The 12,584-nt window shown below is 32.4% G+C and overlaps 1 protein-coding gene across 3 annotated transcripts in view; it reads right to left on the bottom strand.

Annotated features, from left to right (window-relative positions):
* Window positions 1–12,584, bottom strand: part of LOC126848960 (tyrosine-protein phosphatase 10D) — a 31,138-nt gene that overhangs the window by 14,162 nt on the left and 4,392 nt on the right. The gene's annotated exons all lie outside the window — the stretch shown is intronic.

The raw sequence follows: 12,584 nt of genomic DNA on the forward strand, positions 1-12,584 counted from the left end.
ACAAAAAAGAGCTGAATAACTCGCCGGCGAGCTTGAAAGGAAAAATCAGAAAATGCATAGATGGTGCGAGGTATTTCACGTAAATTTCGTTTATTTCGAAATATTGAGTAGACAGCAAATATTTCAGTAATTGAAAATATATTGCGTGCACATGTTGGCAATGATTAAAAATATTGCGAATAATGTTTGCGAAAAAACGATACAAGATTCGAAGCAAATCATTATTATTGTTATAATAAAAAAAAATTTAGTAAAATTATATTCCGTAAAAAAAAATCATTCTATTTACAATATTAGCAGTATTATAGCGAGCATTACGTTGGATTAGCGTTTAAAAAAAAAAAAATCCATCTCTGAGAGCCATATATGAGTCAGGCGTGAATACGAGCCAGCGTGACCTATAGATCTGCGTCATTCAAGAAAAAAAAAAAAGATAATATACGGACGTAACTTAAACTCTCCCGTCATATGGTACGCGATCTCGCATTGCGAAGCATCGCGGCTGGCACCGACTCATTCCATCGTAGACAGCTGTTCGTCATGAAACTCTGAAACAACGTTGGATGAGCAGCTCGGAACAGCTGCAGTTCCGCGCAGTTCATATTTAATTATCGCGAGAAGGAAAAACCGCATTCTATCTCTCTTATCAATATCCTGGTCGGCTTGTTCTCGAAATACATTAAAGTTTCCTCGTACACAATTATGTTCAATTTTAATGCAGTTTCTCATTTTTTTTTTTTTTTGACACACACGTTTCACTGGAAAGCTCGATCTTCTCATGTATGACGACGGGCGTTTAAGTCCTATCGCTCCTGGTTAAGATCTTGAAAGTAAAAAGAAAGTGGCATTCATCGCGGCTCTCGATCGCGAGTAGCGCCCGTCACTTCCGGTTGACCGTTGTCACGCGTCTCGCGCGATTCCCGACCTCGAGCAGTTTTCGTTCATGTTCAACGTGCGTGGAAGTAGGTAGATAGAAATGTGGAAGTGACGCGTGTCCGTGACACTCCATCAGCGACGCGTCCGTGACACTTTGTAATGTGTACCGCTCTCGTCACCCTTTCGTATATATATCCGCCTTATTGTTAGTATCCTGTTATTAGAGTATCCGAGTTTTGCCTTTTTTTTGACGCGGATCAAGCAGATCACGTGTACGCAGTTCCTCTCACAAATACTAAAATTATGAGTTGTTTTTTATATATCTCCTAATTACGGAGTAACCAAAAAAAAGTTTTTTTTTTTTAACACCGATATAATTCTTAGTAAACATAATTAAAATTATATAATTATCTGAAGATATGAATATGATATCATTACATCATATTATTTAATTGAGAGAAGATCATAGATGATACCGATTTTAATAAAATAAGTATAGCAAGTAAATTGTGTGATGAATCACGATTATTCTCTATCCGGTGTCGACATCGGAATTGGCAGACTGCATCCTCCATCACATTATTCAGTATCATGCATTGTCTTTGTCGTCATTTCCTTCTCTTGAAAAGTTTCTATTAAAATTCTCTTTCGCTTTAATCAATTGTTTATGCGCAAATAAAAGGATATTGTAATAAAGGTAAGGGATAAATTTTTCCGCTATATATACTTCGGCTTTGCTTTTTTTTTATTCCAAGCTAGGCGAGATAAATTCTCGTTGGAAATTTTGTCTCGTGTATTAGCTACGACGACAAGCTGCTTGGTCGACGTAGCGCGACAGGAATCCAATATTCCCTTTGTCTCCCTAGATCCAAGAGGCAGGACCAAAGGTACAAATACACGGAACGCATTCTGGTTCATGAACGAGTTTCGAATCCGTAAATAAGTGAGTCGTGATCGTGCATAGAATAGCAGAAACGAGCGGGCCAGTCTCGGAAAAAAATTCCAACAAACAAACAACGTTGCGAACAAAGAATGTTCCGACAGGGAAAAAAGTTGTCTTACAGTGGTTTAAAAATGCAATCGTTGTACGAACAATAAAAGTAACATGGCACGTGTTTCAAGCATATCCTGTGAATTAGTTTCTTTCAAGTTAACGCATTTTCATTATACAAATTAATTAAATAACGCGAGCAACACATTATTGAGCTTTCTAAAATTATTGTCTTTTAATAATATATATATATACTTCATAAATTCGCTAATAAATTCGACAGTAAACTTGGAATTTTTTTTTACTACACTTTAATTTAAGATTATATTTTTTAATTTCTTTTTACTTCTTTATTATTATATTGCTTAAGTCAGATCTTTTTTTTTAATTCAAACAGATTAGTAGCTCTTTTATATTTTTTTCCTTAATTGTGTTGAGATACATTTTATGCAGATAAGCAAATACAGTTTCTTCAAAAAATACGATATATGTACATAAAGATATAAAGAGCGCTCTGTCCCTGTATGTCCCTATCGTGAGCGTATTCAGAAGAGATTCAGAATATTGTGTCTAGGTCCAGCGATCGCTTTATTCGTACAACGAGAATGAAGAAAGAAACTCGTTTACGAGTGTGCACTTGAAAGATTCTAAGTAGCTCGCGTGCTTCATCATTCTTACCCCTTGCAAAACCTGTTGCACGACCTTGTTCGATTCGTGTATGGTAATCTCCCCTTTCTCCCTTTTAATCGCATTCGATAATTTCATGTATAATTTATTATAAATATATTTTTAAAAATCCGTCGCGCTTTTCATTACCCATTCGTGTTTCATGATAATATTTATTAAAATTATGTTGTTTGTGAGATACCAGGTATCGCGAGCAAAGTTATTTTCTTAATGTTCATTATTTGAGGGAAAGCGATTAGAATAACAACGCACGCGCTTATTCATGATAATTAATAGTGCATGAGTAATTAAATGGAAGTCCTTTAATTTAGCTAATAAGCCGGGAAATTAAATAACGGCAAGATAAACCAACGATAATAATGAAATGCACGTTGCTCTTAGATAATCGCCAGGCTGACGTCAAGCATGTCTCGCGTGACAAACGTTTCTCCGCCGTTATCGACCGTCATTTGCCAAGAGATTTACACAATTTGTAGTTAAATACATATATTTTAGAACTCGGACAAAAGAATTGAACGAATTGTGCGATCACAAACTGCTCGAACAGTTCGATCACCGAATGTATTTCGAGCAATGATCCATTTTGCCGGACGGAACTGTATTTTCAAACGCATTGCGGATATTTCATTGTACTTGGTTCGGCTAATAATCTCGCGGATGTGAATTGTACGCCTACATTTGATCGACCATGAATTGACCCACATACCATATATCCTCCATGTTTCTTGCGGCGATTAAAATTATAAATTTACAGCCGGACGTTGCATTAATGCTTTAATCCGGCTATTTATTTCTCTCTCTCTTTTTCTCTCTATCTCTCTTTTGGTCAATTATCTTAAGATATTATATAACTTTTACAGCGTGTAAAAAGCTTGTCATGTGATCATCCTATTACGATATCCGCGTTATTCACGAAGCGTGGCACTGAAATGATCGTTTCGCGATTGGCGGAAGCAATGGAAAAATAAGTGTGATCGATAATGATTGGTGATGCAATTATCGCGTAATTGGTAACGGAATCATTATGGTAAATTCCACCCATGTATCGTTGAAACTTCGACAATCGGACGTGACCGTTAAATAAAAATCTCTATCGCAATTGCGAGGCGTTAAAATCTCTCGTTCGTCAATCATCGCATTTTCACAACGTGAACGGAATAGTGAAGCTGAATCTCAGATTTCTAATCTCCGTAGGAATACCTTCTTGCAGTTTCAGTATATTATCATTGCAAATTCGGGACGAATTCTTAATGCTCGAGACGATTATACAGGTCGACGAACAATTCTCATTAAGCACTCGTAACGGTATTTCGAGCCGCGATAACGTTGTTTACGTTTAGTTATCGCTCCGTATTCCGTTTTCAGTGCTACTATTTCCCATGGACATATGACAGCGGGAATATTTCTTTCGCCGGATATAGCGTCTCATAAAACGGTAAAAATATCAGGCTTCGAATGTTTCAGGTCTCGCAGCGAAAGAATGTGTTTCTGCAGAACGAAATAATATTATCCCTAATATGGGCAATATATCACGTACAAACCATATATTTTATGATAATGCGTTCAGTCGATTTTTCTTTTGAAGAAAACGATAAATGCGACGTGCTATATCGAGCGCAATATAACGCCTCATTAATTACAAAGAGACCGCTTTGACATTTTTTACAAGAATAATAACATGTGAGACAGTTTGTAAAAACATTTTCCGCATGAAAAAGATATTGAAAAATATTCGCCGTCGATCAACAAGCTTATTCGTGCTTCAATAATTGCTACGCGTCAATTTGACGATTTTTATATTCTCTTAATAACCAATAAAGATATACAAGCAAACTTATAGCAACACATATGTTATATCACTGCGCGTTAATTAACAATTGCGATTGCCTGTCAGCAAGAAATTGTCGGATACGTATTTGCAATTATAGATTGAAAATAAGTTATTACATCAAGCAAATGATACCACAACATATTTTTACATATGTATATAAGTATTATCGCAAAATATATTTTCTTTTCGTTTGTTTGTTTTTTTTTTAGATTTTTTATCAACAACAAGTAAGCAATAAATACGATAATTATTTAGAATAATTATCGATAATTATGCGCAGAGAAAAGTATCGTTTCATTACTCTTATAACATAATAGAATTCCATTAATTGAAAAAATTTATGTCTTAGGCTTATCTACGATTATTAATATGTTCCAACGTAAAGTTCAACTGTCGCATAATAAAAAATAACATATACAAAACAATAATTATATATTTATTAATGATATATTTATTAAAGATAATTACGAATTATTCATTAATTATATAACAAAGCAATCGTATTTATCTATAAATCGCTTCTGACAGATATTCATCATCAGTCACTTAGCTATTCAATACTCTTGGTTAGCAAAAAATTGATGACAGCATATGAGAAAGCACGTTTTTCAATAAAAATGTATGACACTTGTATAAATTGCATCTTTATCCTGATCAAGTTTTTTTTCATAATAACAATTCGATGCATCTGATGATTTATTGATATATATATTTCATACTGTAGTGTGAACCTAGATAAGATCTGCGTGCACTTAATGATCCTGCTTCCTGTTTACCGGATACTCACTTCAGGCTTCTCAACGATAATTTGGATCTTTGTGCAGTCCCCACTATGAAAAAACCTGCGCGCGAGATGATTGATGATTGCGTAAGAGACGTTGTAGATGATCGTTACGTCGATAGTCAGGCTCTTAGATTTCTCGTTTCCATTTCCGTAGCAAAAGTCTTTAAATAATGTATATTTCATATACAGTTGTAATATAATACTCAAATTTTTCTTTACGTTAGCAGTATCGCAATTTGCGAAAAAAAGAAGCGTATAGCACCGCATGTCCTCTTCCCGAAGTTCTGTTTATTGAATTTGCCGTGCAATTCGAAAGCTGCATATCGAAAATTTTATAGAGATATATCTAAATATATATTTCATAGAGAGATAATATAAGAACGGAAATTAGTATGCTTGTTTTTGTTACAATGGATACCTGGCTGAGTCGAGAAGAAAGTGTGGTTTATATATTCATTCTGTTTTGAAAGCAGTTATTGTAATAATACTGTGAGACAACAAGACGAAGAGTTTTTAAACAAAGCCGGATAATAAAAGTATCTCCGAAGGACATTGTAGAAAGGTGTTTAAAAAAACAGTATAAATTTTTTAAACTACCACTATGTAGTAATAATTATTTATCATAGAAAATATGCCGCGCGCTATATATGGCGTCAATCTGTCGAAAATAAAATTCCAATGCGTTTAATCGAGAAAGGAATATGTATATACTTCGCCTTGCAAACTCATTTGGACATAAAACGCACGCTATTTCTCGACTGTCCGTAACGCATTTATCGCGCAACTTTTAACTTTGCGCAATTAAGGCTTGCGTCATCGTTCGCGCAATTATACGATGATTCTTGAAACAAGCAAGTACAGAGAGTTTGGCGTTTAACGTTTCAATGGAAATGCTACAAGCCATTATAAGATTTTACAATTGTGTGCACAAAATCAACAACAAATATATTTTTTTTCTTATGAGTCTGTTCGACACATAAAAAATTTTAATAATTATTGAAATTTATGAACAATGCAAATGGCATAATGCGATTCTTACACAATTATTAATTTCAATTTACTAAACAAAATGTGCCTTTAGAATAATAATTTCTCTATTAGAATTTTTCCTTCTATTAGAATATTCTTAAAGCTTTTTCAAACTTTATAAAATTTAAATAATAGAATTTGCAAATTTTGAAGATATGCATGAAAATTTGCAAATAAAATACTTTAAAGTAACCGTGGTCAAATTAGTGAATATGCACGTGATAAATTGGATACAATACGGATTGCTATTATTGGAATCAAATCGTTGAATTTTTATATTGCCGGATTTTTCAAGGAATTATAGATTCAAAATCTCTCATTTTGAACATAAATTGAAACTATTTAGTACGTCCAAAGACATTAATAATTTGCGTGATAAATCATTCTTTGGACATAATGTTGCGATCTGCATTTTTAATTATTCAAATGTTTATTGAACGCACATATCTATAAATTTTTAAAAATCAAATTGTGAAACACTTGAAAAATAATTTGTAACCGGAGAACAAGTTTCTATGAACTGAGAATGTTCATATTATGTAAAATTCCACGAATAATTTAATAATGTATAAGAAGACATTATTGTACACTATGATATGTAATTTCAATTTTAATTATCAAAAGATTTATTATTGATATTCACATTACGTATGCAACTCATTCAACAGGAGTCACTTATTAATCACACTTATAAATGTATTATAATTTAATTATATATTTTACAAAATATTTGTTGCATATACAACGTAAAACACTGCAATGGTCTTGCAAGTCGGCATAAAAACATTTGAATTAATTCATTAATACAGTATCGAAAACAATCATACGAATCTCTTTTGTCTATGAATAAAAATTCCTGCGACTTATATTTTCACGTCTTCTCGGTATATCTGTCAAATACCAAGGCAGATCGCATTACGACACAACGCATTAATTCATATCACTGCTAAATGTTGGAAGAAAGCATTTCTTTAATCATTACGTGAACATATTTATACCAAGAGAAAAGAAATGTGCTATCACGGCGAAATTGTTATTATTATCGCACATTTTAAAATGATCAAAATACATTGTTTTGAAAGTAGAATAAAGTAATTAAAGAGAAACAATTTATATAACAAAACTATTTTCAATTAATGATTTTTAATATTTCAGCAAAATATCTTTAAGAATTTTATTGCTATTTATACACAATTAACAAAGTTTTTTAAATCAACATATGCTGTGCCTCTTCTTTCCGTATAAACAATATAAAACCAAGGTTAATTAATTTGCATTCTACGGAATAATTGTTAATACAACTATGTGATTTTATTACTTTTCCTGTATATGTCATGAAGATTCTATTCAAATACAATAAGACATCTGCGCGTCACAGAATTAATTACGTATAAAGTACAGGCATCATTTATCTTTGCAGCAATGTAAGTAACTCAGGAATTTCTCATATAAATCGCAGACTATTAGACATCGGCGCGCATAGAATTAATCAACGTAGGATGAAGCAGGATGCAAGGTGTGACGCGCCTTTAATTAAGACGCGATTCTTGAACGCGTGTAAAACGAAGCCGCAGACAGTGGAATGACGTCAACGTGGTTTTTCTTTTCCCCTGGAAAGCATGATGTGCGATTTATCCAAATAATCCTTGAACAGATGCAACAAAGAGAAAGAACGAGAAAGTGAAGGCAAAACTTGAAGCGCGCGAATGTGTCCGGGGCGGAGAGGAGGGTATCGGGGTGCATCCAAAAAAGTCACCACAAGCTGTTTCTCTTCTTTTACTCCCAACGGCGTCAGGGAACCGCGCACGTGGTGCACCATCATCATTTTTATTTTTGTCTTTTATTCCAGATCTTTTATTACTCGGCACAACATGCGGGGAGACGGATATTAAGCGGATGAATAAACTTGCGGATGTTTACTTGTGCAGAAGACAATGTACTGTAAGAAAAAAATATTACAAATTTGCCAAGTCAATAAAATCTCGTGCGGATTCAAAAAAATCGTTTCAATACTTTTTATTCCAAATTTAAAATAGGAATATTCCCTTTTTTGTCACGCATTTTTATGTAGACAAACTGAATGACAAGCTCATATTTCTAATCCAATAAGAAAAAAAGTTGGATAAAGTGTGAATTCTGCTTTTTTTCCCCAATACAATAATTTCATTAATTGGTTGTATCTACAGTGACAAAAATATTTTTATTATATTTTATTGCGTAATCTGCGAATTAATATTAAGAATTTCGCTTTTGCTTGAATTTAATGTTTTATCATTCGCGACGCGATCGAAGCTCGCGGGACCTCGGATGTTACTCAGACGAGTGAACAGTGATTTATTTCTCCTGTCTGCTTTATTTTCGTCACCGGCGTGCGGCCGCTATCTTCCCAGGCTAGTCCAGAATATACTCGGATACATCCGGATGTACGATTCACCGAAGTCGTTTGACACTCAGCAGAGCAACCACGTGCGACTGGTTCTTGCCTTTGCGAGACGCCGTTTCCGGTACATCCGTAACGGAATAAAAGAAATATTAAACTTACTATATTTGGTCTAATTCAAACTTTGAAAAATATATGTATATACAATATTATAACTTTCAATAAATTAAATCATTATTTTATCATTATTATTCCTATTTTATTATTATTATTATTTTACTTTGTTATTATAATTTTTATTATTTTAAGTATATATTTAGGATTTAATAAACACTATATGTATTTAGAAATTAATTATCAATACTTACAATTGTATTTAAAAATATGCGCTGAGCGATACAGAGATTGCACACGGTTGCGTGAATGAATGTTTCATTATCAATCGTATATCTATATCTCTTCAATATTTCAATAATCCGTAATTTCAATTGTGTAGCGATTAATAATATTTGCATTTTAAATAGCGCTGTTTTTATTCCGATTAATATTATTTGCATATCATCGAAATATGCATAAAGTTCTCGTGGGAGAAAAAAAAGCATATACATTTCTTTTTCATAATTCAGATAGGATTCGAATAAATATGGCTTCATTGTATAATCATGAGAATTTCAGTTATATAGAAACTACCAGAGGCAATATTTTTCTTCGCCTTTGGTCTAACCAACGATATGCTCATGATGTGTCAACCTAACTTATCGCATGTGTAGCGTAACGCTCGACTTAAAAGTGACGACGCCGGCTATTTGCGAGACATTCGGCGAATAGGGTCTCCGTAGTAAGAGCTTAATATAGCGCGGTCATAAGCCTCGAATTCTGGGCCAATAATGTCACGGTTCCGTCTTAGAAACATGTGAAAAAAAAATCCAATCAAAGTATGCTATACGCGATCAAATCATTATCTAATGAGAATTATCCGATTAACGCATTAATTATTATTAATTTCTACTGTTTTATAAATTACACAGATCTTATTTTCAGTTACAAAATAATTCAATAAAAAATAAAAATATAGAGCTTATTTGTACATATGTATAGTGTACGTACTTATTTATTTGCAAAAAAATGATTTATTAAAAAGTGATATATTTATGTATCCATAAGTATAACAAAAATTATGATTTCATCTAGTAGTTCAGAAAATCTTTCACTCTGGTTCACATAAACGCCGGCGAATGTAAATTTTGCGGAGGATAAGTGATGTAAAACAAACGAGCATCCGGTGTACTTGACCGTATTGCAAAAATATGTAGAGGCACCCCCCGCAGAGAGTAAGCGGATTTACAAACAGAAAGCCGAGCACGTGCACGAAACCGGAAGTGTTGCGAAGACTAATATAAAATTTATCAACTTTTTATCGTAACTTTCTTTTGCGTATTTATACAATATTTTGTTTATATTATATCAAATAATTTCATGTTATTTAAATGGCTAATTATATTATTAATTGGCAAAATTTTTAATTTTATAAAATTAATGCTTTATCAAAGATGTTGTTGATTAAAATTTGGATATTCACGAAATGCATATGTATAATAGCAATTACAACGTATCGCTTTTACGGTTAATTATTACTTTGCACTATTCACTCTCTATGATCAAATAAAGCAACACTAATTTAACATATTACATTAATGATTTACGCGTATTTTTCGTGATATATAATTAAAGCTATAATTAAAGCTGGACGTTTCTCATGCTTCGTTATATCAAAAATGATTCATGTGTTTAATTAGTTTTGCAATAAGATTGTCATAACATTTATCCGATAATAATATCATTGCGGCTAACTTGATACGTCAAAGTTAATGATAGGATACGATTAAATTTGATTCCTTTGAGGTGGCGGAGAATGTTCCGTGACAAAGAAATTGACGTAAAATCGATTTCGCGTATACAATAGCATCATATAAGGGTCGTTGAAATGGGCGTTGGCTTTCTTTCGAGCATGAAACATTCAGACAATTCATTTTATCTATTACGAGCTTCGTTGGATAGTAACGCGATGTACTTTCGCGAACAAAACTTTCCTTTGGTCGATAAATCGTAATCCAAATAGTTTCCATTTTTTGCTTCCTCTAAATATTATCATCTTTAAAGAATGCTATTTTTTTTCACGCCGAAGATACTGTTGGCTACATTAAAAAAAATTATTATGTATTTACATTTATACTGACAAATACATTATATTATATCTGTTAACAAAATATTAAATACAATTTCCAAAATTCGATAATATATTCAAACCAAAAATTAAATCGAATGTTCTTTTAATTGTAGCTTTTTTAATTAGTTTATAATTTATGGAATCGATTTTTGTTTAAGAAAAAAAATGTGAAAAATTTCATAATTTATCGTAATTTTCCAATCTCCAACAATATGTATATTTTTTTTAACTTAAACAGTAAATTAAAATTTTGTTAAATTTATTTTAGATTATCTGAAAAATGTTCTATTATGTATATTTACATTCTTGATTTATAATTAGCTCGAGAAACTCTCTTTAGCTTTATTCACTAATTACACAAAGACTAATGATGGTCTTGATATTTTTACTAGGGAAAAATCAAATCTAAATTAGCGAAGAAAGCGTGGTTGAAGAATGCAGTGCATTACTGGAACAATTTCTTTCGATCTCTTTTTATATGTATGTATATTTTCCGAAATCTTATATTCTCCGAACTATAGCATAAGAGCGTACAGCCAGATTGTTATGAAAACTTAGAATAAATTGTTTGATACACTTCGAAATGTTACCATATATCTAATAACAAGTCATAAAAAAATTAACTTCTTCTTATATAGACAAATCACGCTGTGATTATCACTTCCGCGTATTGTTTTGCAAGAATAATATCCTCGTACATGTCGCTCCCGTCCGATTGTCGTGTAACAAAATCATTAGTTTCATGAGAGAATGATAAAAAAACTTGTTTACGTAATTACACGTGTATGTAATTCTCGCACTCTGTACTGTGTTAAACATTATATTACCCGGAAAGGCAGATTTCCTTCGCGCTTCCTTCTCCTTCCTTCTCGAAAGAGAGGGAGATCTCGCAATTCGCAGTCTAATGATTCGGCAAATGATCTCAGCAAAATAATCTGTTTGATTATCTACGGCAAATGTTGAATCTAAAGCGACATTTATCTGGTGTCTGATATCTGACTGACTCTGTCATGCATGAATAAAATCTGTTGTTTTTGAAATATTAATATATTTTGTTCATATAAAAAATTCTCTTTAATTTCTCATTTGCGTCCTATTAATTGCGCGCGATTAATGATTAAAAAAATGCTGATTCAATTAACGAATAGTATTTAGAAAAAAACATTTAGATAATAGATAATGAAATATACTATAAGCATTAATTTATCATTCGAAAGTCAATTATTTTATTAGTTCAAAAAATTTTCTGTTTAAAAATATATATATATACATATATATTAAATGACATAGATTTATTTTAATGACACTAACGCACTATTTGAACATTCAACGACAGATACAGGAGCCAACAGACATCGGCATTCAAACCAACGCAGTTGAGAAAGTCAGGCGAGTTTCGCAATGTCCAGACACGATTCGATCGAGCAAAGAAGACTGGATGTCGGTCGCGTTCCCCTTCACCAATCGGTTGACCAGCTCAAACTCTGACTGCAGTATGTCACAGAAGCACAATTTTCTTTAGTATTGAAGTTATACGTTCAATACTAGTTCTCGATATATCGAGATTTGTAATTTTTTTTTTTTTTTTTTTGAAAAAATCTCTCTCATTGAACAAATAAATAAAATCCGACATGATGTTCAAATCTTATCAAATCAAAATGTCACATCAAAATCATATTTGTATATTTGATATCTTGAATATATTAATATATATAGTTATACGTAATAGAAGCGAGAAATTAAAAAAAAAATTTCTCTTTATGTTGACTTTTATTTACA

Source organism: Cataglyphis hispanica, chromosome 4, assembly GCF_021464435.1.
Source record: "Cataglyphis hispanica isolate Lineage 1 chromosome 4, ULB_Chis1_1.0, whole genome shotgun sequence".
NCBI lineage: Eukaryota > Metazoa > Arthropoda > Insecta > Hymenoptera > Formicidae > Cataglyphis > Cataglyphis hispanica.